Below are 23,955 nucleotides of genomic sequence, written 5' to 3'. Positions count from 1 at the left end.
ATGGCTCCAGGATGCTCCTCAGTGAGAATTCCACATGTACCTGAGGCCTGGCCTGCCCCAGGACAATCTCCAGTCTAGACACTCTTGTGGATGCCAAGGGATTGAGTTCCTCCTCACCCAGCGCTCTGGCTGGGACTCCGCAGCAGCTGGCAGACAGCTGACCAAGGGCTTTGCGCTCTCTCTAGCTCTCGCTCTCTCTCTCAATCTCTCTTGTCCACTGAGACCTTTTATTTGTATGTATTACACCCTAGAAAAATAATCCCAGGATTTTTCCTTCTGTGTGTTTTAATCCATAATGCCAGCTGAGATCATCAGTATAATAAAACCAAACTGAAGGGACAGGAGCAGATTGTCCTACCATCCTTCTAGATCTTTGAGTTGCACATCACAACTGGAGCTCCACACTTGCTTCACCTCCTGTGAGGCTCACAAATATTTTCCCAGCTGTTACCAACAAGGATTTCAAATTCATCAATGTAATCATGCTTCATCACCATGGTTAGAAACTGGACCATGACTATGAAACATGACCTAAAAAGAACCTAGTGTTTGCCTTTCTTTTGGTTGGTGTTGGTGCCCTTGAGAGCATCTGCTTGGACGTGCATGAGCACCATTAGGGTGGCATGGAAAGACAGGGGCTTTGCTAGGTTTTATTTGGTCTGATGAACAGCACAGAGAGCAAGTGGCTGTGAATGTGAATGTGTGTGTGTGAGCACATGTGTGTTCGTGCATGTGCACATCACACCCAGGCATAGTTGTGACTCAGTAGAAATACCTTATGGAAGGAGTGAGGTAGACTAGGCAAGTTTTACTATTCGTTCTTTATAGGCCAAGAATTCGAGGTTCAAAGAGGCAAAAGGTGACATTAGCACAGCCCAAGTTGATATTAGCAATTAGTGGCACAGCCACTTGTGAGAACTAGCCTCTGGCTCCCAGGCCATTGCTCTTCCTACCTTGTGAAGGACACATTGGATATTCAGCAGTGAACTGGACACTCGCTGTTTGAGGACTTGGGGAGGTGGGGGCAAGAATAGAAAGAGGCATTTCTGCTGCAGCCCAGGGCTGGGTTACAGGAGCCCTAAATTGTGAAAGGTTATAAGTGAAGTAGTCGTGCTGCCCAGTATTAGTTTGGAAGAACACTTGGTGGATATGTGTCAGATTTCCTGGAAGATGTGGTTTTTGAGCTGAATTATAAAGTTGTGCTTCCTATTCTCTGACATGTATAGGAATCCCCTGGGTTCTGATTCTGTAGAGCTGGTGATGCCTGTGATTCTGCTTTTTTCTTTCTTTCTTTCTTTCTTTCTTTCTTTCTTTCTTTCTTTCTTCTTTCTTTCTTTCTTTCCTTTTTTAAGATTTTATTTATTCTTCAGAGACAGAGAGAGAGAGAGAGAGAGAGAGAGAGGCAGAGACACAGGCAGAGGGAGGAGCAGGCTCCATGCAGGGAGTCCGACGTGGGACTTGATTCTATCAGGCCCTGGACTGAAGGCAGGCGCTAAACCACTGAGCCACCCAGGCATCCCATCTTTCTTTCTTTTTTAAAAGATTTTTAAAAATCTATTCATGAGAGACCTAGGCAGAGGGAGAAGCAGGCTCCATCCCAGGACCCTGGGATCATGACCTGAGCCAAAAGCAGACATTCAACCACTGAGCCACCCAGGTGCCCAGATTCTGCTCCCAGGTGATGCAGATGCTTTAAGTAGCAAAGTTACGAAAGAGGAGTAAGAATTACCCCCCGTTGAAAGAGGTTTTCAGAGATGATATTCTTGGCAGTAGCAAGCAAAGGTCAAAGATGAAAAGTACCATGGAGATCAGGGTGTGTGGGGTGAGGCGGATGAGGGTGGAGAGGCGAGAAGGACCTCTCCTAAGAGGGCAAGGGACACATGAGAAAGGTCTGGTAAATGAATGACAGTTTATATTCCGTCCATGGCTTTCAGTGTTTCTCAGGTTGGACCCGTTTCAGCTCTATCAGAATCCTTTGGGCCCCACCCAGCATATCCTAGATTAATTGGTTCTGGAGAAGGCCTAGGGAATCTGCAAAGTTAAGAAGTTCTCAGGGTGATTCAGACACAAACTGGTTTGACAACCTGTGTTGGGCAATTTGTGGGTTTCACACAAGGGAGAGACAAGATCAGATTTGCATTTCACACAGATTCCCTGGGAACTGGGAAGGCCAAGCTAGGAGCTGGGCCCCCGAGGAAGGGGCTGATGTGGTTGTGCAGGCCAGAGAAGCTGAGCACTTGGGTCAGGATCCTGGCAATAGAAATGAAGAGAGAGAACTCAAGAAATATTCATTGATGACTCACTGGTGAGTTTCTGGTAGACTCCCAGCAAGAGAAACGAGGAGTTTGATTTTAAGTCTCCCAAGTTTGAGGGACATTGGATAAGGAAGTCCAGTGGGCAACCAGATTTGAGAGTCTGAAGCTCACTGCAAGGCCAGACCTAAGTATAGATTTGAAACTCAGCAGCTTATGATGTATTAACCATTAAAAGTCACCATGAATTTCATATTGGCAAGTATTAGGCTTTTCAGATTTTCCCAGAGACTCTGTCTGCAGGCAGAAAAGGCATTTGGGTACTAATTCTCCAGTATGCTGATTAGCAATGATGTTCATACTTTACGCAGAGACCCTTCCTGGAGAATCTTGAGCAGAAAGGAAAGAAAGTTCTATGCCTTGGAGGCCTTATGGTCTTTTAAGTAATGAATTTTGCTGCTCACAATCAGTCTGGGAGGCGGGAAGGAACTTGATGAGGGGATCTAGCAAATCCTCGTTCTGTGGTGACTGGACCCTGTCACGTACGTTTGCAGGCTCAAAGGGTAAATCATAGTAAACATGATAGCATCTTAAATTTCTCGCTTTCTCCGCTTACCAAGTCGGGCGCTAGGTCCTAGTCCTCAAGGAACCCACAGTCAGTTGGAGGAGACAAGCAGTTGGACATCTGTGGTGCTATTGGGTGCATGTACATAAAACTGGGGTTCCGGGATCCCTGGGTGGCGCAGCGGTTTGGCGCCTGCCTTTGGCCCAGGGCGCGATCCTGGAGACCCGGGATGGAATCCCACTATCGGGCTCCCGGTGCATGGAGCCTGCTTCTCCCTCTGCCTGTGTCTCTGCCTCTCTCTCTCTCTCTCTCTGTGACTATCATAAATAAATAAATAAAATTAAAAAAAAAAAACTGGGGTTCCGGGAAGGGCTCTGTGGAAGAGATGATCCACCTGTTACATCTAGGAGGAGGACTAGGAGTTGGTGGATGATGATGAATGGAGATGGAGGAGGAACATTCTAGGAAGACAGTACGTGCCAGGCACAGGTTCACAAACTAGGAGGCTGTCGGGGAACACTGAATAATTAGGCTGGAGCACAGGGCACCTGCGGAACAGAGTTTTGTTCCGGGAGGTAAATTAATGCCCGGAGACCCAGCTGGTCTTTAACACAGGTTCACTGGGAGAATTCCACAGGCCAATAGCAGACGGGATAGTGTCTCTTAATAGGCCAATAAAACGATAACACACTCCCAACCAGTGGTGGGCTAAGCACGCTGCTGGGCCAAGCAAGCGGAGACGACGGGAAGAAGGTCCAAACTTCGCGGAGGTGCGCACCTTTCCCGCGGTCGCAGCTCCGGCGGCAGGAGCTCGGGCCAACCCACCGCGGCCCCCGGCGGCCCGCGCAGCGCTAAGAGTCCCCGTTGCCAGGGCACGTTGCTAGGCGACGCGGGCACGGTTCAGAGAGGATCTGCTTTTCGGGAGTTGCTGCACCGGTTTTTACCCGTGACGGTAAAAGAAGCACTTTTACCGGCAGGAGCTAGTTGCCCCAAGGCCTTCAGAGAGCTACTTAAATGAGCAAAGTCTCCACGGCCAGACTGAACGCTCAGATCGCGCTCGCAAGCTCTGGGTATTTATAGCCCAGTGCCCCCCGCCCCCCGCCCCAGAAGCGGCTTCAGTGCGTGTGTATTGAGAAGCTGGGGGGGGGGGGGGGGGGCTGGGCTGCGATGCTGCAGAGAGGAGAGGATGACATCCTGTCACAGCTGACTTCACTCTTAATCAAAACAACTTTCCTCGTAAAAGACAATTTCATTCATTTTTGTCATAAACAAGTGGATCGCAAATCAGATCAAACCAACAGACAGCAGACAGGGACTGGACAGGAGCCCGCGTGGGGAGGGGAGCAGGGCCTATCAAGAAGAATCACACTGGAGGCAAAGATAAGGAATTTTAAAACACTCCGGAAAACTCTAAGGAGCCTGGTGAAGGAGGGGCGTCGACTGCGATGGCTGGGTGCAGGGTGCATTGGTGAGGACCAGGCAGGAGGCTTTTCCAGGGATCACGCAGGCTTGAAGGGGACTTGAACCAAGAGGGAACAGGCTCGAGCCCCAAGCACTTTGCATGGCCCAACCCTCTAGCACGTCTCCTGAAGCAGGAAGAATGGCCAGACCAGGTAAGGTTCTGGGACTGAGGCACGCAGGTCTCAAGGGACTACCTAGCACCAACATCCCATTCAAGAATCACTTGGTTTATTGCACAACTTTATCACACAAGAAAGTTAGAAGGATTAATGAGCCACCCCAAAGAGGACCTGCGGAGGAGGCAAACAGCGAGGGCCTGGTGACACGCGTTGGCCTGGGCTGCGTTCAGGTCACCTTCTGTGCAGGCAACTCAGAACAGGTTCAGTCCAGGTGGTGCATTGGCCTGGAAGCCACTGCTTCTTTTAAGGGTCTGCTTAGTTGGGTCCAATGGTTATGCCTAATGGTCTTTGCCATATATCAGCATGGTCTTGGTCCCACTTGTCTTTCCACAGATGTTTCCAAACAAATGTTATTTAACTATCCCTCACACAGCTTATCTATAGGGGGCACACTCGAAATCCTACAATGGTCGTTAACAAGCAACTAATATGGGAGTTCACTTTGGCCCCTGTGACTCCATCTTGTCTTACTCTAAATTAGCTTATTCTCTGTCTTCTGTGACTAGGAACCACAGACAAAGTATCACACCATGACATCATTCTTCTCCCCACAGTCAGCTGCCAAACAAGCTACTATTTACCCTGCTGTGGACTCCCACAGGAGCCCCTCACTGGTCTTGCTGATTCCTGTTTGTACTTCACAGCTTGTTCCCCACAGGGCAGCCAGAGGACCTTTTAATAATGTAACTTGTATTATGTCCCTTCTCTGCTAAAGCCCTTCAGTGGCTTTCCACTGACTGCTCTTGGAATACAAGCCAATCTCCTCTCCCAGGTGCACCTGATCCAGCCATTCCCACTTACCTGACCTCATTTCCACTTGCACTCTCTATCCTTGTCTATACTCCTAACACATGGTCCTTTTGTGCTGGCTCCTCCTCCTGCCTGGGTCCTCACACAGCTGGCAATTGTTGCCTTTCAAGCCATAATTGAAACACCATTTTCTCAGACTTTCCCTGAGAATCCCCTCAATATACAGGAGCTACGCAGTGGTTCTCTAACAAATCACCCTGTTTCAAATCTCTTAGCAGCTCTTATTACTATGTGGTGTTTTCCTGTTTATTTGCATATATATCTGTTTTATTCCTCCTCTGTAGTCCATAGACTCAAAAAACAGTGGCTAACAATTCCTTCCCTCATTGTATGCACGTTATTCCACTCACCAAGAGGTGGGGTCTAATTCTTTGTCTATTGAATCTGGCCTTTTGATTTCTTATTACTTGCTTTGACTGACAGAATGTGGCAGAAAGAAATGCAGTATCAATTCTGGGCTTAACTTTTAGGAGAGTTGTCTGCTTCTGCTTTTTTTTTTTTTTTAAGATTTTATGTATTTATTCATGAGAGACACAGAGAGAGAGAGAGAGAGAGAGAGAGAGACATAGAGGGAGACTCTGGCTCCCTGAGAGGAGCCCCATGTGGGACTCGATCTCGGGACCCCGGGATCACGACCTGAACCAAAGGCAGATGCTCAACCACTGAGCCATCCAGGTGCCCTGTCTGCTTCCACTTTTACTCTTGGAAGCCAGCTGCCATGTAATGAGTTTGACTACCCTGAGACCACCATGCCTCAAGGAAGCTTAAGCTTCCATGTGGAGGAGCACTGCAGTGACACACAGGTCATGATGCCTGAATGTAGATGAGTTAGTGAGCCTTGCTGACACTCATTGCAGCAGGAATTGTCTAACCAAACCCTGACCCAACTCCTGGCCAGAGAATTGTGAGACATAATAAATTTTATTGCTGGAAGTCACTAAGTCTTGGATATTTGTTATGCAGCACGAGGTAATTGAAACCCCCTCCCACTAGAGTGAAGCTTCTCAAGCTTTGCCTGGCAGTACCCATAGACCCAGTAGATACTTGCTGGGTATAAGAATTTGGGGATGATGGAGCTGACCACTGACCAGAAATCTCAATAAAGCAATGATGGCGATGTTTGACATTGTGAATGCAGGTTACCAAGGAACAGAAGTGAGAAAGTGGGATATCAGAGGTTTTTATTTGTTTGTTGTTTGTCTTAACAAGTTTAGGGATGTCGGAGTTTAACACTTCAGTTCTGAGTTGGAGAACATGCGGGATATGGATGTGGCTGAGGTGGGTAGAGGACAAAGATCACTGAAATTGAGAAAGTAAACAAACTTGAGGTAGGATACTGGCTGAGACACCCATAGGAAAATTAAACTTTCCCAGGATGATGACAGGACCAGCAGTGGGAAGAGGCACTGGAAGTTTCCACCTGAGAATTATGAGGGGCCCATGGGGGAAGGTGATGTCCTTGTAAAAATCTAGTTTCAACCAAGGCAAAAAGGATTCAGTGAGGAGTCTGCAGGGGTAGGATGGAGAGATGGTTGGCGGTGGAACGGAGATGGTAGGGTGACCCAAAGGAAGCAGTTGTCCAATAGGCTGCAGCAGGAAAGACAAGTGTAGGGGCATCAGAGAGCAATGCTGGGCTTTCTGAGAATCAAGCAGAGCACAGATGAGGCTCTCACTCTGGGCAGAAGAGAAGGATGGCTTGGATGAAATCATGAGGGAAGGTGACTGGCCTTCAGATTTTGGCCAGCCTGAAAATAAAATACAAAATTTTATTTTCCTGCCAACATATCCAAAGGATAGATCATGTTTGCTGTTGGCAATAGGGTCAGCAATCTGAGACCTTTGCTCAGGATTCCAAAAGAAATGTGAAAGGATGCAGGTGGGGCATGGTTAGGCCCAAGCTGGTACATATCCAGCAGGCCGCCTGGCCTGGCACAGCCCTTCTGAGCAGAAAGTGGAGGAAGTAGTGGGTTGAGTCCTGGGGGTGAGGGAGAGCAGAGCTTGCCTGGACTCGTGCTCCACAAACTTGGCTTTAGATGAAAGGTTAGCATGTCTAGTCAGCATGACCTGTACGGGACTGGTGCCCTTCCAGGCTGTGGAAAGGTAAACTGGCTTGAATTACATCTTCTCAAATCCTTTAAATAATAAACTACATTCTTTCATACTGTAAAAGTAAAGCATGTAATGTTTTTTCAAAGCAAAAAAGCCTTCAAATCCGTGCTCCTAACCCTGTCCCCCACTAGACACAAAACAATGAGCACGAATAAGAGATAAGTCCTTAACATATTATTAAATTCTCTTTGTAATAACACAGTTAAAGTCTCTCTGGACTGTTCTGTGTCTTGTCCTGATTCTCAAGTCAAATGGAACCAAGCAAAGGACAAGCGTTAGAAGGAAACAATGAATTCCTTCAAGCCCTGCTGGTCTATTCAAACTGAAAGGTATTTATTAAGCTCCAACCCTTTGGTTGGAGGTCTGTTTTGATTACAAGTGACTAAAATGCAAGGCCAGGTAGCTTAAGCTAAGGAAATGTATTGGTTTATACAGATTTTTTAAAAATGAAAAATCCAGAGAGTGGGCTCAACCAGCTACTTAAATGATGCTGGCAAGAATCTCTCCCCTACCTGCTCCATCTTCTCAGCTCTGATTTTCAGGATTAGCTTCATCTCAGGCAGAATTTCCCCAGTGGGTGACTCCCAGGGGGCTCTAGGCTTACTTCCTGCCAACTTGGTTTCACCAGCAAAAAGTACCTTTCTTCGGGCAGCAAAATTCTGAGGTATGGCTCTCATTGGTTCAGCTGGAGTCACATGCCCATACCTGAACCAATCGTGACCTGGGTGGTGTGATGCCCTCGTTCACCAGACCAGGATCACCCGCCCCTGGGGTCGCAGTGTTGGCATCAGTCCCGTGTAAGACACATGGAAAGGGAAAGGTGGTTTCCTCACATCTATAGATATGCAACCTCCGCAGCCACAGGGAACCCAGTACTTAGGACACTGTGCTTGATTTAGTGCTCTGCTGTCACATGTTTGAAATTCTTAATAGTTTTTGAAGTAGGATTCCCACAGACACTGTGACTAGGCATTTTCGTTTTTCACTGGATCTGACAAATTTTGCAGCTGATCTTGCTGCCACCCTGTTGTGTGTACTGCTGGGAAAGCTTCACGAAACAGAAAACACAGTTCTCTCAGAGATTAGGAAACAGAGCACATGAGGAAAAAAGCAGGTAGTCTGTGTTGGTTGAAATTTTAAGGAAATAATGGGAACTTAATTCATTCACTTAGTTATTTAAAACTTTATTAGGGGTGCCTGGGTGGCTCAGTCAGTTAAGTGTCTGACTCTTGATTTTGGCTCAGGTCATGATCTCGGGTTGTGGGATCGAGTTCCACATCGGGCTCCCCGCTCAGTGAGGGTCGGCTTGGGAGTCTCTCTCTTCTCTTGCTCCCTCTGCCTTTCCCTCTCCCACCCCTCCCACCTCCTTCTTAAATAAATAAATCCTGGGGAAAAAAAACTTTATTTAGTGTCAGGGAATGGTCCTGCTACTTCCTGTGAACCAAAAAGAGAAAAACAAATGACTGTCAGGACCATCAAGTAGCTCATAGTCTGTTGAAGAGAGAGGTATACATGCAGACACAGCACAGAAGAGTAATGATCGGGATAAAATTAAGGAGGGAAAGCCATTGGGGCAGAGAAAAGGGGCCGCCACCCAGCATGGCGGTGGGTACAGTGCAGCGTTGTCCCATTGGGAGAGGCATTGATTGACCAGTGGAAGTGAACAGGGACAGAGCAGGTTAAGCTTCTTGGTTGGCAGTCGATAGGGGAAGATACAGAGATGGTTCCAACAGAGCAAGAGACATCATGTCAGATCCTTCCAGATAGTGGCTTGTACATAAGCCATCATGTGGAGTACATGACACTCCCCAGCAGCACCTTCATCCCCCAAGCCCCCAGTGTGGCCACTGAATATCATTCAGGCCTGACTATTCATGCAATCCAGCCCCAGACCTAAGTGTCAAGGTTTTTGCAATTATCACCTCAGCAGGTAAAATAGTTCTAACATCTTGGACAGGCTACAATAACCACTTGAATGACCTAGTAAGGGGACATTATTGAAACAGTCTGAAACAATTGAAACTCTCCAATCCCTGGACTTTTCATTTATATGAACCATCTTCATCCTGTCTTAATGAAAGAGTAATTTATCCCCATTTTTTTTCTTTTATTGAGTTTGGGCACCAGTAGACTCATATTGGCAGTGTGACTTTTCTGTAGCCCACTTTTGACCATTTGTCCCCTTTGAGCATCATCATGGACTTAGGCTTTTTTTCATAGATTCAACTGGTTCCAATTAGCTGTGACCACTGTTTTCTCAAAAATTACAATTTGCTAAAAAAATAAAATTTAAACAGGGTCCCTGCCCTTAAGAAACTTACATTTTTGGACACCTGGGTGGCTCAGTGGTTGAGCGTCCACCTTTGGCTCAGGTCTTGATCCCAGGGTCCTGGGATCGAGCCCCATATCAGACACCCCACAGGGAGCCTGCTTCTCCCTCTGCCTGTCTCTCTCTCTCTCTCTCTCTCTCTCTCTCTCTCTCTGTCTCTCATGAATAAATAAATAAAATATTTTTTTTTAAAGAAACTAACATTCTTTTTGGAAAACTGAGACCTAATATCCATGGAAAATACAGTGAACAGACCAAGGCAGCACATGATTTTAGGAGGCTGTTTTGTCACAGAGTTGGGCAGTACCCTTTCCTCCAAGCAATTCTTTGCACTGATTTATATAGGAGCTAAGACATTTCCTCTGGGGAGAAAACTTGAATCGGTCCACAGTTGGCTTCAGATACCTGCAATCGTGTCGGCAGGGAAGGGCAAAGCTGGAGAGGAAGAAACAGCATGACTGGCATCCAGCTGCCAAGGAGGACGGCCAACGAGGGCCAGGATGGCTTGGACCAATGTGAGTCTTCTGAGATCTGTGGCTGAGTATAAAACCAGTGGAACTTAAAACAACAACAGTCATTTTATTCTCATGGCTTGTGCTTCTGGGGGTTGACTGGGATTAGCGAGGTGGTTCTTGCTCAGGGCTTGTGCTCTTCAATTTCTATGGTTACAGTCAGATGGTGGCTGCAGCTGGAGTCATCTTAAAAGCTTCTTCACTTTTATGCTGGCTGTTGGTTTATACCTCAGCTGGGGCTTCCTGCCAGAACATGCCTCTCAGTGTGGCCAGACTCCTCACAGTGGCATCTGGGTTCCAAGAGGGAGGCAGGACACGGAGGCTGCCAGTTTCTGAAGCTTGAGGCCAGAAACTGGTGTGGCATCTCTTCCCTATATTCTACTAGTCAGGCAGTTTCAGAGACCAGATTCAAGGAGGTGTGTCAGAGAATTTGGGGGCCACTTTTAAAAACAAACACTATGTTTCTTTGAGTGTGATGTACATGAATTCTCTCATTTAATTTTCACAACTATTAAAGCATTTCACAGAGAGCCAGGGGAAACAAAAATTCAGAGAAAGCTAGTGACTTGCTCAAGCTCACACAGCACTCCAGCTCTAACGCCTATGTGCTTAGCTATCACTGTGGGTTCCCAACACCCGAGGAAAAGAGGAATCTTCAAGGGACTGAGACCCGGAGTGGGTAGGAATCCTGAGTGATCCTAAACTGGACACTGAGGTGAATCAGACTGTGCTGGGCCAGAAAGTGTTCACGTGGAGCCCACGGCACTCAGGCTTGGGACAACCTTTGCGCTGGAAAGGGATTGGAGACAGGAAAGGCAGCATGAGTGGTGGGGCCTAACTTGCCTTCAGAGGCCTTTGTGAGCCTTCTCTTCAGCTGGGCCTCAACGGGCAGGTGGAATCTGAGTCATGGAGAGGGATGGAAAATAATTGCTAAGGCTTTCTTGTAGGTGTTCTCAGGCCCTCAGGCTTCACTCTTCATTGGCTCTAGGGGAAGCCCCTTTCCTGACGCAATGCGTCAGGATCTCATGTCAGAAATAAGTCTTCTCTTCCTCATATGTCTTCATTTTGGGGACATGCGGTTTGTCAAAAAGTCATTAAGTTCAACTAAAATAGCTCTTACTACACCAAAAACTTATGCATGGGTTGTGTTAATGTCTGGTCCCCTCACAGAACACAATGAACCTTCCTCAACAGGAAACCTCAGTGGCTTATTCTCTCTGTCTGAGGGTCTGCTGAAAAGGACAGGGGATAATTCGGCAGGAGAAAAACAGTTGCAGTCACAACTTCATTCTGGCATGATCAGGTGGTGGGAAGGTCAAAACAAAACCCTGCCACATTGCTTTTTGTTCAAAGTTCACTTGGAGAGATTGCATGAGACTCTTTGATCTTGTAGGTCAGGGCGCCAAGGCTTCAGGGCTCTCAAATTGATTTTGTGGTGAAGCTGCTGGGTTTCTGAATAAAGACCTATAGTTAGAGTGTAATTTCCTGCCCTGGCCCCTACAGCAGGGGCACAGGCTGCCTCACCCAGCTCATTGTGGGGGCGGGAAATATGTGGCCACAGTTTTCCCAAATCATCCAAACTCAGATCCAAAAAGAAGAGAGTTTGGAGCCCCATCAACTCTGAGGAAATTTTGGAAAATCTTGTGATGGAAAAAGGTTTCCTTCCTTAAAGTCAGGGCAGTTTGTCAGTTGGACTGACCCTAGGGTTGGGCAAAGGGCCTGAGAGTTCTCCCATGGATGGAGATGAAATGGATGTTTAACCCCATAAATGGTGGGGCTTTAGTCCCTGACCAGTCTTGCATCAAGGAACCTGGATTCCCCTTGCACACAGTACACTTATACTCAGAGCAAGGCCAGGTTTCAAGTTTGAAGGAGATCTATCCATTTCCAGCAGGCTACTTTAAAAAAAATTTTTTTTAACTCAAGAAATATATGCTCATTGTTGAAAGCATAAAACTGCAAAAAAAAAAAAAAAAAAAGCAATCTTTTTTTAAAGCCATCTATAGGGGTGCCTGGGTGGCTCAGTTGGTTAAGTGTCTGCCTTTGGCTCAGGTCATGATCCCAGGGTCCTGAGATTGAGCTCTACATCAGGCTCCCTGCTGGATGAGCAACCTACTTCTCTCTCTCCTCCTGCCCCTCCCCACCCCACTCATGCTCTCTCTTTCTCTCTCTCCTTTATTCTCTCTCGTTCTTGTTCTCACTCTCATTCTCTTTCTCAAGTAAATAAATAAAATCTTTTTTTTAAAGCCATCTGTAATCCTATTACCAGAAATAATCACTGCTATTGTGGTATATTTCCAGACATTTTTCTGTGTATATCTGTGTATAAATGGTTATAGGTTCATGCTTGCCATGTTTTTGTTATTTGTTCTTTCTCATGTACATATCATGAAAATTTTTCATGTCAACAAATGTATTTCAATCATATTCAGTGCATAAAATTTCTTTGCAGAGTTGTATTATTCTTTAATGACTCTCATTGTTGGAAGTTAGTGTTATTTACAACTTTTTTTTTTCTTTTATGATCAATACTATAGTGACTATTCTTAATTATTTCCTTTGGCTATGTTCCAAAGCATGTAACTGCCAGGTCAAAGCTTCTGGACATTTTAAAGGATTTTGATATCACATCAGTCAAGATAGGCTAAATGTTGTAACACCGCCCCCCCTTCCCCATCTCATTGGCTTAGCACAATAAAGAAATGTATTTCTCTCTTATTTTACAGTTCAGCGTAGGTCATCTGTTTGTGGGGTAGAAGGAGCTCTATACAGTTTGCTGGATCCAGGATTTGTTCATATGATGACTTTCCATTTTCCAGAGATTTAGAGTTCTTCAATGGATCCTCTGATTTCAGCTGATAGGCGAAAGGGGAAGGAGAAAATGAGGGAGCAGGAGAGAGGGCAGGAGAGAGAGAGAGAAGGAGAAGGAAAAGAGAGAATGGAGAACTGCACGGGTGGTTTTAGGGCTAGACTTGAAATTGACTCATAACATTTCTTCTGCCCAGTTTCCAGTTGTCTGGAACTCGATCACATGACTGCTCCTAACTGCAACCGTGGGTGGGAAATGCAGTTTTCCTATGTATCCAGGAAGAAAACACAGAGTTTGGTGAATGCAAAGCATTGTCTCTGCCTCCAACATACATTACTAAGTTGCCAACCAACCAAATTTTTCCAAGTTTGTATTCCCACCAGCAGAGTATGTGAGTTCCTATTTCCTACACCCTCAGTAATTAAAAGGAAGACATTTTTTGTGTTCTGTTTTCTGTATTGCTGCATATGGCATTGTTGCTTCTCTGCATGACTAGACTCAGAATATATGTTTCTCTCTTGGGAGCTACCTCCCTGAACTCAGGACGGTACTCTCTGGAGAGCCAGTCTCTGCATTCCTGACTGCTTTCAGGATAGCTGCCCTCATCCCTATCTCCTAGGCTGGCCTGAGTTTCTGGGCCTTTCTGGGCCTGTTCTTCCCTCTTCCCTGCTGTGGAAGAAAATGTAATGCAGGAGTCTGCAACATGTGCAACCTTTACAGGTCACTTGAGACCTCTCCTTTACAGGGACTCTGCCCCAAGGCCCTGGCCCCACACAGCCCTGAATGCCTGATTCATTCAGAGGCATAGGGAGAAGATTGGCGCTCAGCGTTTTCTGGGTCATCTCAGGTGGGTTCCAGCTTACATTTCCACAGAAAAAAGGTTCAGAGAGTGGAATTGAGAAGCCAAAATCGCGACTCATACTGACTTGGCATATTGACCTTAACCAAACCATCTAGTGCCTTGTCCTTCGCACTCAGTGTCGCATCAGAATAATCTGGGTGAAATCAGGTTGAGTAAACTGCTCAGCAATCGTGAAGGGAAGGTGCAAGAATTGTGCAAAACCTCTTCTTGATGGTCTTCCCATGAACCCAGGTTACTGAACATCCGCTCACGTCTGTCTGAGCTGTGGTTTCTTCCTTGTTTTGAAATTTATTTTCTAGAAGATAATGCTTTCAAACGGCTTCTTGTTCATGTCTTCCTCAGGGACTACCAGCTATTGCCTGATGATGGTCTGGCAGGCCTGGCTCCTTGGGAGAACAAGGTTTGCAGCCAGGTCTTTACAAAAAGCCTTCCCAAAGTGCCTTTGTTTAGTACCTCCAGGGGGCTGAGGAGTTGCACATTGGCACAGCAGAGAGATGCAAACCAAGCAAGTCACAGATTTTCCAGGCATGCCAACCTTCTGGTCCTAGGCATGAAGCATTCCAAAAAGCCTAGGAATGTTCATATGTGTTCCTAAGAATGAACCAATATCTTGTCCTTCCAAGTTGTATCCTCTGATCCATCCCTGATAGACTGCCATGGTCTCTGACAGGTGATAATAGCTGGGCCACCTGGCTGAGTGCATCTGTAGGCTTGGTTTCTGACCTAGAAATGGAAACAGGAAGTGGTTACGAATAAATATAAAGTGCACAGTCAAGGAAGGGCTGCAGTAGAGTTCTCGGGTGGTGTGGTGTACAATAGGCAAAGGTGAAGATTGGCGTCTTTCTTTCCTTTTTTCTTTCTTTCTTTCTCTCTCTTTCTTTCTCTTTTTTCTTTTCTTTTCTTTTCTTTTCTTTTCTTTTCTTTTCTTTTCTTTTCTTTTCTTTTCTTTTCTTTTCTTTTCTTTTCTTTTCTTTTCTTTTCTTTTCTTTTCTTTTCTTTTCTGTGATGTCCTCTGGCAGGACTGGGCCATGTGAATGGGGAGTGGGGTGTCTTCCTGGGGGAACAGCAGAGGGGGGGACCACTGTGGATCAGGAGCTTCTCTTCAGAGTGAGCCCATCTGTGGGAAGCCATGGCCCCTTTTCACCTCATCTTTGCAAATGAATTGGTTCTTAGAGTGAGTTTTGCCAAGCTTTATAAATGTAAACTCTCATTTACATTTATAAAGAGGTGCTTCCAACAGAAAAACTGACTTCTGGCAGCTTTTAATAGTTCCCAGAAGGTTGCCTGAGCCCATGGGGGAAGGACTTCCTTGCACTTATGCTGAGATATGAAAATTCACTGTCATCCCTAGATCCCTGGGGGGAAAGGGGCTGTATTGGGGGGGGCTGTCTCACACCCTGCGTGGCCCTGGGGCATTGTGGCTCCAGACAGGGTGGTCAATGTGGGTGGAGAGGAGTTTGGAGGGCTGACCTCCTATAGGTGAAGGGCACAGCCCAGAGCTTCCCTACACTCCCCTCTCTGCCTCTTCCTGGGCTGGAGAGCAGCTAATGGCAGGGCTTAGAGACTGAGGCCTGGCACATTGACTTTGACCAAATCGTCCAGTGCTTTGTCCTTACTACTCAGAGTTTCAGCAGAATAATCCTTTAGGATGATTTAATTAATTAATTAATTAATTAATCAGGATGATTAAATTCCTCTTAGAGGTCCCTACTTCTCTTACAGGTCACTGGTTCCACCACGGCAACCCAGATGTTCCTCTCAGAGCCTAAGGACTACTTTTCCCAGGCTCTACCCCATTCCCCACTCACAGTGGTGAGAAGAGAACAGTCTGTCGTGTTTTTATGCTGTTCCAGTAATTCCCAGCACGCTGCTGGGCCCACGTATCAGTGGATGACTCTTGAAGATGTGAGGCAATGCAGAGCCTGGGCACTGGGGAGGGTCCTGCCCAGGAATCAGTCTACCATTGATATATCCCCCTGGGGACCATCTCTAACCAGCTTCTCAGAGTGCAGTCCTGAGGCCGCCAGCAGCTGACCAAAGAGGAGGAGTAGGGCTCTAAAACAAAGGTGATTTTCAGGGGCACTGGGGTGGCTCAGTCCGTTAAGCATTTGACTTTTTATTTTGTCTCAGGTCATGATCTCAGGGTTCTGGGATCGCCTTCAGTGGAGAGCCTGCCTGAGATTCTCTCCCTCTTGCTCTCCCTCTGCCCCTCCCCTGGCTTGTGCATACTCACTCTCTCTCTCCCCACCAAATAAATAAATAAATAAATCTAAAAAAAAAAAAAAAAAACTGATTTCTGGTCTCCTCTCTAGATCTCTAGAGTCTAAACCTCTCAGAGAAAAGTCCTGGAAATCTTTTTCCACAAGCACCCCCCCTACCCCAGGCTGGCCAGTGCAATAAAATTTAACAGTCCTTTTCTATACCCCTCCTATTCACATTTATTATCCTTTTCAGGAAAATAATTTGTTTCCTTTTCAACCTTTTGTGACTTCTGAAAACAGAGTCTGAAGCAGAGGGATCCACACATACAAGAAATGTCACCTGTGGCCTTCATGGCACCCTTGGCTTGCCGATTTTGTCAGAGGATGTGAATGAAGGAAGCCCACCTTTGACTGTCATGCTGCCCATAATCTGCTTTTCTGGTGACTTGTTGCCAGTAGAGGCATCTCTCTAGCTTTTCCTTCTCTCCTCCTTCTGCAAGAAAATGATCCTCTTGGAGCCCTTGAGCAGAGGGGCAGTGAGAGTAAACTTCTTCCCGTACCCTGATAAAGCAGGAGTGGAAGCCCTTGGTGTTTCCACGGAGAAAACACTGACCCCAAGGAAATGCACATGGAATGGAGAGGGATGGTGTCACCAGGATGTCAGGGGCAGCCCCGCGCTCAGCACTGCTCACTCCAGTCCTATCCCGCCCTGTCCTCAGGCCCACTCAGGGCGCCTCCTGCCTCATGACTAACGCAGTGTGTGCCGCTAAAGCTGCTCTCTGGAGAAAAAAAGGGGAATAAAAAAAGCCTAATTTGTGATATCTGCCGATTTCCCCAGATTTCAGGTTACCAGTGGTTTCACAAGAGGCTCCAAAAGGTCTGATCATTTTGTAATTGGCTCTTGCAAACCGCAGGGTGCCAACGCCAGCACCTCCTCATCCGTCCTGCCCCAGAGGATCCCCAAATCACACTGAGGGGGAACATCACTTTCAGCTTCTCCGTCAGAAGGAGAAGCGGTTGAAGTATGACCGGATCGTTATGACTCATATCACAGCGCTGCATGTGGAAGGACAGGACGCAGGAGCTTTTGTTGGCCAAACTGGAGCCCAGTCTTCATTTCTCAATCTCACTCTCCTCTCTCCATGGGCTGGGGCACGGGAGGGGGCCTGTCCACAGAGCCTCTCCTCTGCCTGCCTCATGGCAGCGCTTCACCCTGAGGCCTCTTGAGGCTCCCTGCCAGGGCTCCCACAAACTTGCTCTCTCCTTTAAAACCCCATGATCCTAAGCCAGAATGCAGAATGCTCCTTCTTTAATTGGACAAGCTTAAAATGGAGGGTTTGGGAGCCATTCTGGATTCTGGGTTCTGCCTTTTGGTTTGGGTGGTGCTGAAATGAACTCTTTCTTTAAAAACTTGGCCCCGAGAAGATTCTGTATCCAAGACCTAAAAGCCTGGACAGATTTTTTCTTGATTTTTAGGGAGTCTTGAGAATGGCCAGGGGGTGGGGCAGGTAGTTCTCATAAAGCTGAGCATGACCAAATTTGTCTGCCTCCTGTGACATCAGAGATCACGCAACCCTTCCTTCCCCTTTAGGGCCTGGGGTTGCCATTGAACTGAGCATAGGAAGGTGACCTACTTTTCTTCCCAAAACATTGAGCAGCCAGTTGCATTTTCTGATCTAAAACTCACCCGCACCACTATAGTCTCTGTTCTACTGCCCTCCTGGGCATGCTTCTGGCTAGAGCTGGTTTTGGGGTTTGTTTTGTTTCTAAGATTTTTAGTTTATTTATTCATGAGAGACACACACGAGAGGCAGAGACATAGGCAGAGGGAGAAGCAGGCTCCCTGCTGGGAGCCCAATGCGGGGACTCGACCCCAGAACCCCAGGATCATGACCTGGGCCAAAGGCAGACCTCAACCACTGAGCCACACAGGTGCCCCAGGAGCTGGTTTTGTAAAGTGAGATTTACCATGGGAGTCCTCAAAAAGGCTCGGCTGACAGCCTCAGCGCACATCCCTCCCAGACATCGGTGTGGGTGCTGGAGCTGCCCGAAACCTGACAGGTGTGCAGCACAGGAGAATCCAGGTTTGCCCCCGTCTCAGCTAGGCTAATCTGTTAAAGAAAAGTCTCATGGGAAATGGCCTTGAACCTGAGGCTTCTTTATTGTTCTAATCACTCAAAGTCAGTCAGCTAATGAATATTTATTGAAGGTCTATGTAGGGGTTCAGAACATGCTACCCCAAAATATGCCACTGTTAATGATTATGTTGACCTGAAGTCACTTGAGAAACAGTAGAACCAGGAAGGGTTCTCTGACCGCCCACCCCCCCCTTTTTTTTTTTTTACCTAAAAACAGATCATAAAATTTCCCCTGAGAAGAGACAGGTGTCTCTCACCAGAGACTGGAAGAAGATGCCAAAAAGGTCCTGTACAAACAATACTAATATCAGTATCTTTTATTGGTTTCCCCCATACATTTCTTAGTCACCGGCCCACAATTTACTACCTCTAGTCCAAACCTCTTTATCTTCTCCCCACAGTATATTTGGGCCTAACAGCTTTTTCAGCTCCTCATATTCCTTCTGAAAACTCCTGGGTACATGTAAAAACATAAACTAAACATGTGTGTTTTTTCTCCTGTTAATCTGCCTTACTATGTCAGTTTAATTCTTAGGTCCAGCTACAGAACCTAGAAGGGGAGAGGCAAGTGTTTCCTCTCCTACATCAACTATGGACATAATGGTGAGCAAGGAAGAGCCCCTGCCCTCCCAGGCATACAAGGAAAGCGGTCCTCACACAGATAACTTGCAATAATTCAAAAATGACGTGGGCACCACAAGGTGTGGTGAGAGCATATGACAAAGAGGCTAAGGTAGGCTCAGGGACCCAGAAGATTCCTGGGGAAACTGAGTCTGACGCTGAGGCCTGAGGGATTATTCACATTCAGTGGGATATGAGATTCTCCAGCACAAAGAATTTATGCTTCAGAAACATCCTTTTTTGGGGGATGATCTTGGAAATTTAGGTAGTAACTGGGTCCTCTTCATATGTAGTGTGGTGGTGGAGACCACTGTTTGCCCCTCAACATTCTTTCTTCTGTTCCTAATAACAAATCCCCAGATTTTGTGGTTATGTTGCTACCCAGAGAAAAGATTACATGACCACCTGGCCAATGAGATGTAGGCAGAACTGTGTGGAGTCTCTGAGAAGCCCTTTTTTTGCTAGCTGGTATCTGGATGTGATGGCCTGTGGCTGAGCAGCCATCAGGGATCATGAGGAGACATGCTAAGGTTGGGGGAACAGTATATTAAGTGGAGCTTTGTTCCCTGAAGATCATAAGACTGCCATACTGGCCCTGGATTGCCTATCTCCAGGCTTCTTTCATGTAAAAAAATAAAGGTCAATCTTTATAAAGCCTCTATTATTTTCAGATTTTCTGTTACACAAAGCCAAATATAATCCCAACGACTACACTCAACTTCCCTTCAGCCCAATGAAGAGAACGTTTATCTCTTTTGAGGGCACAACCCACAATTACCTAGTTTATAGAAAAGCCTGGAAAAATAACATCTCTTTTCCTGACCCCCTGCACCCCCACCCTGGTCACCTGTCCTCCCCTCGCCTCTGTACCTCCTCTCTTTCCTAAGTCCCACACCAGAGCTAGGCCTGACCTCAGTGTTTCCACCTCCATGAATGACAAGTTCACAGCCCAAAGATTCTTGAGCTCTTGCTATCTTCCCTCAGTGGCTACCTGATGAGAGTCCTGCTACAGAGTCACACAAAATTCAGGGAGGCAGTCAGCCTTCCAGGCTCCCTCTCATCCTTTCCAAAGAAGCTTAAAGAGTTAGAAAAAGCAGGCAAAGTTGATCACATGCACCAATTTGAAAAACCTGCAAAAATTATTGGAAGTGCTTTAATGGAACCTCCCTGCACTGAGCTGTTTAAGCAGTACCAGCCTTCATCAGCCTGTTTCCGAAGCCTCTGGCTAATTGAGTCCAAGAGGTCAAGACTCAAAGGGAGAAGGTCAGTATGTCTGATTACAAAACTCAGGGCCGCTGAGGGGGCGGGGGATGCAGACCTCACATACTGGGTCAGATGAGGTGTGAGTTAAATGGTGAATCCATCACACACACACACACACACACACACACACACACACACACATTGAAGTCCTAACCCCCACTCTCAGAATATGGCCTTATTTGGAGATAGGGTCTTTACAGAGGGAATCAAGTTAAAATGAAGTCATTAAGGTAAATCCTAATCCAACATGTTTTGTGTCCTTATAAAAAGGGGAAATTTGGAAACAGACAAGCACACAGGTAGAACACCAAGTGAACGTGAAGGTAGAGACAGGGTGATGTTTCTACAAGCCAAGGATGCCAAAGATATCAGCAAACCACCAGAAGCTAGGGAGAGATTATGCCTCACAGCCCTCAGAAGGAACCAACCCTACTGACAACCCTTTATCTGACCTGTAGCTTCCAGAACCATGAGACAATAAATTTCTGCTATTTAACAATTAACCCAGTCTGTGGGTCATTGTTAGGACAGCCCAAGCAAACTAGTACAAGGTCCCTTAAGTGTCAACTAACAGAGGAGCTTGGGGACAGCCACTGGTCTCAGCTGATTTCCCTGCTGCCTCACATAGGCTCTGAAGACCATGAGAGCAACTGGAGTCTCTCTCTTCATCATTCCACTTAACAGAGAAACCCAAGTGGTCCTCTCTCCACTTGCAGACAACCAGCGGCTTATTGAGTGGGGCCAAATCCTTCAGGAGGGCCTCTTCTGCTCACCTCCTGGGAATCATACAAGTACACTTCCCAGGAGTGAAGGGCTGATGTTAACTGGAGAGGGCTGGTTGTGGATCGAACTATCCCTCTATCATCTGTCATCTACCTATCTCTATCATCTATTTTTTTTTCCTTTTCACCCCAAATCAATGTTTAGGGGAAGGGGAAAGTGGTGCATGGTCTTTTCAGACTCTAACTAAAGGCTTTCTAGATTGAATAATTCTTGTGTGTGCATGAACACACACATGAAAAAGCTGTCTGTGGACTCTCCTGCCCCTGTTTCCCCAACTTTGCCTTCCACTTGGGAGCTTGGAAGGCAGAAAGGATAGGAGAAGAGGAACAAAAGCTATCCAAAGGCTCCGTGGAAGCAGATGGGTGGTCCAAGTGGCCAGGAGCTGGCTCCCGGCTCCACTCACTTTATCAGGCTGATTTGAGCACACAGGGCATTTTATTAAGCAGAGTGAGGAGCAGGGAGCGTCTGTGTCATTTCTTTTCAGCTAATAGTTCTTCACTTTTAATATTTTCCTCTCACCATAACCAGATGTAACCCCATTTTTAAGAGGCTTAATTTGAGATCCGGCAACTTACCAAGGGGGGGTGGCAGTGAAAGAGGCTTGGAGACGCGACTACAGCAGCTCTGAAGTGTCCACTCTGTGCCCACTGTCCACAGCACGTCAACTATGAGGGTCCCAGAAATTTGTGCTCAGTGGACCTAGAGACAGTTTCCTGGGTAAGGAAATGTGTATTTCCTTTCCCATTTATTCAGCAGTAATGCTTTGGGTTGATTTTCTAGAGTTGGCTACAAAGAAGATGATGATGATGATGATGACAATGAGGCAAAGATCTGTGGACATGGATGGCAAGCCACTCATAGAATGTGTGTGGAAGCCTATGCCGCACTAGAGCAGGCTCACAGAGGACACAAACGTGCACCTTGCTTTGAGGGCCTGAAGTCTAAATGGGCAGGTCAAACTAAACTCAAATGAAACAAATTGACAATGTTTCTTTAAATGCAAGGTGGTTTTATTTGCTGTTAATAGAAATAGAGACCCCCTCAAATTGTCTCAAAAAGGATTTATTGTAAGTGCCCATGTGCTTGACACTGGAAAGGAGAAGGATGGGGGGCTGGCGAGCCCCCCTGCCACTCTCACAGAAGGCCCTGCACCCTCTCGTGGTGTCTCTGCTCCTCCCTCTAATGCCACATCCTCTGTTCCTGTAACTGCTGTTCTCTCCTAACCTCAGCTTACTGAATCAGATCTCCCACCTGCTCTGACTCTACCTCTAAGCATCCTTTCAGCCTTAACAACCACTCCAAGTGGTATTACATTCCTTTTGTTTTGGGTAGTTGTTTGGTAGTTCTTTCTATATTTGATTGGCCCAGGCCCTAGGCTTCAATGATGATGGCTTCATCATTGAAGCCTAGCCATCATCATCACTGGCTTCAATGAGCCTGTATTTTGGCTATCCTTGGGTCACTTGCCATACCTGAAGATCCAGTGAGCTGTGGCCAGGAGTAGCGGATCACAAGACCACCTGAAGGGCCATGGGCAGGTAGGCACCTAAAACAAATCCAGTAAGGGGACTACTGATTATAAAGTCAATTAAAAGTCATGGAAAAGAGAAATCACTCTGAGCCAAAGAGAGTAAACAGGACAGTGAGATGGCTGGGGTTTCAACACATGGCATTTAAGTCCTAGGGAGAAGAGGAAAACTGAAATGTAGGAACAAGTACTGGGGCCGACTATAGTGACAATCATTTATTTCCTTTTCCTATGAAAGGCTTACACATCTCTGCCTAGATAACATCAGACTTGTGCAACACTTTTGTCCATGAAAGATAAAAGGGATATGTGCCATTTCTAGGCAAAAGTGTTGATGCTTGTAGCATGGTTCACATGTTCTCTTTTCCCTTTGCACTGAGAACGACATGGTCCCAAACAGGGAAGGTCCCATTCATTTAGGTCCCAGAATGACAACTTGGAGCAGAGCTACAGCAAGTACATGATGAATATATAATGCAAATAAGAAGTTAGCCTTTATTGTGTTAAGCTTGAGATTTTTGAGTCATTTGTTTTTTTTTGGGGGGTTTTTTAAACTTTTTTTTTTTAATTTAAGATATTTATTTATGAGAGACAGAGAAAGGCAGAGACACAGGCAGAGGGAGAAGCAGGCTCTGTGCAGGGAGCCCGACGTGGGACTCGATCCCAGGTCTCCAGGATCAGGCCCTGGGCTGAAGGCGGTCCTAAATAGCTGAGCCACCGGAGCTGCCCATGGAGTGATTTGTTATCACAGCATAGCCTAGACTTGTCTGACTGATAGGAAGATCACATTGTGTTCAAATAAATGGGAGAGAGAGTGGTGGAGGTAAAGAGGTAATGAGAAGTAGGGATAGGAACCAAATGTCTGAGAAGGAAGACTTGAAGCAGGATCGCAAGAGAAGACCTGGAAAGGAATGAGATAACTTCAAGAGCCATTTTAAAGGAAGATGTACCAGGTTTTGGGAACAGGTTGGAATGGGGAATGAAAGAGAGTGAAAAGTAAAAAAAAATATTTTTTTAAAATAAAAAACATATCCCTTATTTACTAGCTTATCATAGTTGGAAGTTGAAACCATTTTGAGAGAAGGATGGCCTTTTAGAAAAAATGGAACTTAGGGTGGACATCTAGCTAGAGATTTTCAGCAGGCACTTGGGAATGGGGTCAGGGCTAGAAACAGACTCTTGAGAGTCATCAGCAGAGGTGAGAGAGTTGGGTCAGTGAGTTTTTAGAAATTTGTCTTTTGATCTGTAAATATAGCAGGTTGTGAGAAACAGAACACAAACACCACGTTGAAGAGAGAAAGCAAGACTAGACAGACAGAAGAAAGAGGAGGAACTAAAATGAAGACCGTCCAGCAGCATCATTCCCCTACCTTGGTTTTGAAGAAAGCACATACCTGCATTTTCTCTTGCTTGGAGGGCTCACCCAACAACTAGCCACTCTCTGACTTTTGCTATAGAATCTCTCTGGAAGGATAATCTTCCCAGCACCCTAAGATTCTGGAATTGTCCATCCGGAAGTCCCCATGCTGAGAT

The 23,955-nt window shown here is 46.3% G+C and overlaps 3 long non-coding RNA genes across 3 annotated transcripts in view; 1 reads left to right on the top strand and 2 right to left on the bottom strand.

Moving 5' to 3' along the window:
• LOC118355437 (uncharacterized) overlaps positions 1-8,020 on the bottom strand; it is a 14,573-nt gene extending 6,553 nt beyond the window's left edge. The window contains exon 1 of the long non-coding RNA XR_004817834.2: positions 7,889-8,020. This is a non-coding gene — a long non-coding RNA (uncharacterized LOC118355437). The remainder of the gene's footprint in view (positions 1-7,888) is intronic.
• On the top strand, positions 3,195-15,936 carry LOC112657164 (uncharacterized). Its single transcript, XR_003134891.3, has 3 exons — positions 3,195-4,430; positions 10,051-10,220; positions 15,611-15,936. It is a non-coding gene; the product is annotated as an uncharacterized LOC112657164 (long non-coding RNA).
• LOC125755558 (uncharacterized) lies at positions 12,237-23,955 on the bottom strand. Its single transcript, XR_007412314.1, has 4 exons — positions 23,817-23,955; positions 22,367-22,440; positions 21,470-21,593; positions 12,237-14,611 (listed from the first exon to the last, which is right to left on the bottom strand). It is a non-coding gene; the product is annotated as an uncharacterized LOC125755558 (long non-coding RNA).

Source organism: Canis lupus, chromosome 8, assembly GCF_003254725.2.
Source record: "Canis lupus dingo isolate Sandy chromosome 8, ASM325472v2, whole genome shotgun sequence".
Lineage (NCBI taxonomy): Eukaryota > Metazoa > Chordata > Mammalia > Carnivora > Canidae > Canis > Canis lupus.
This window is presented reverse-complemented; position numbering and strand designations above follow the sequence as displayed.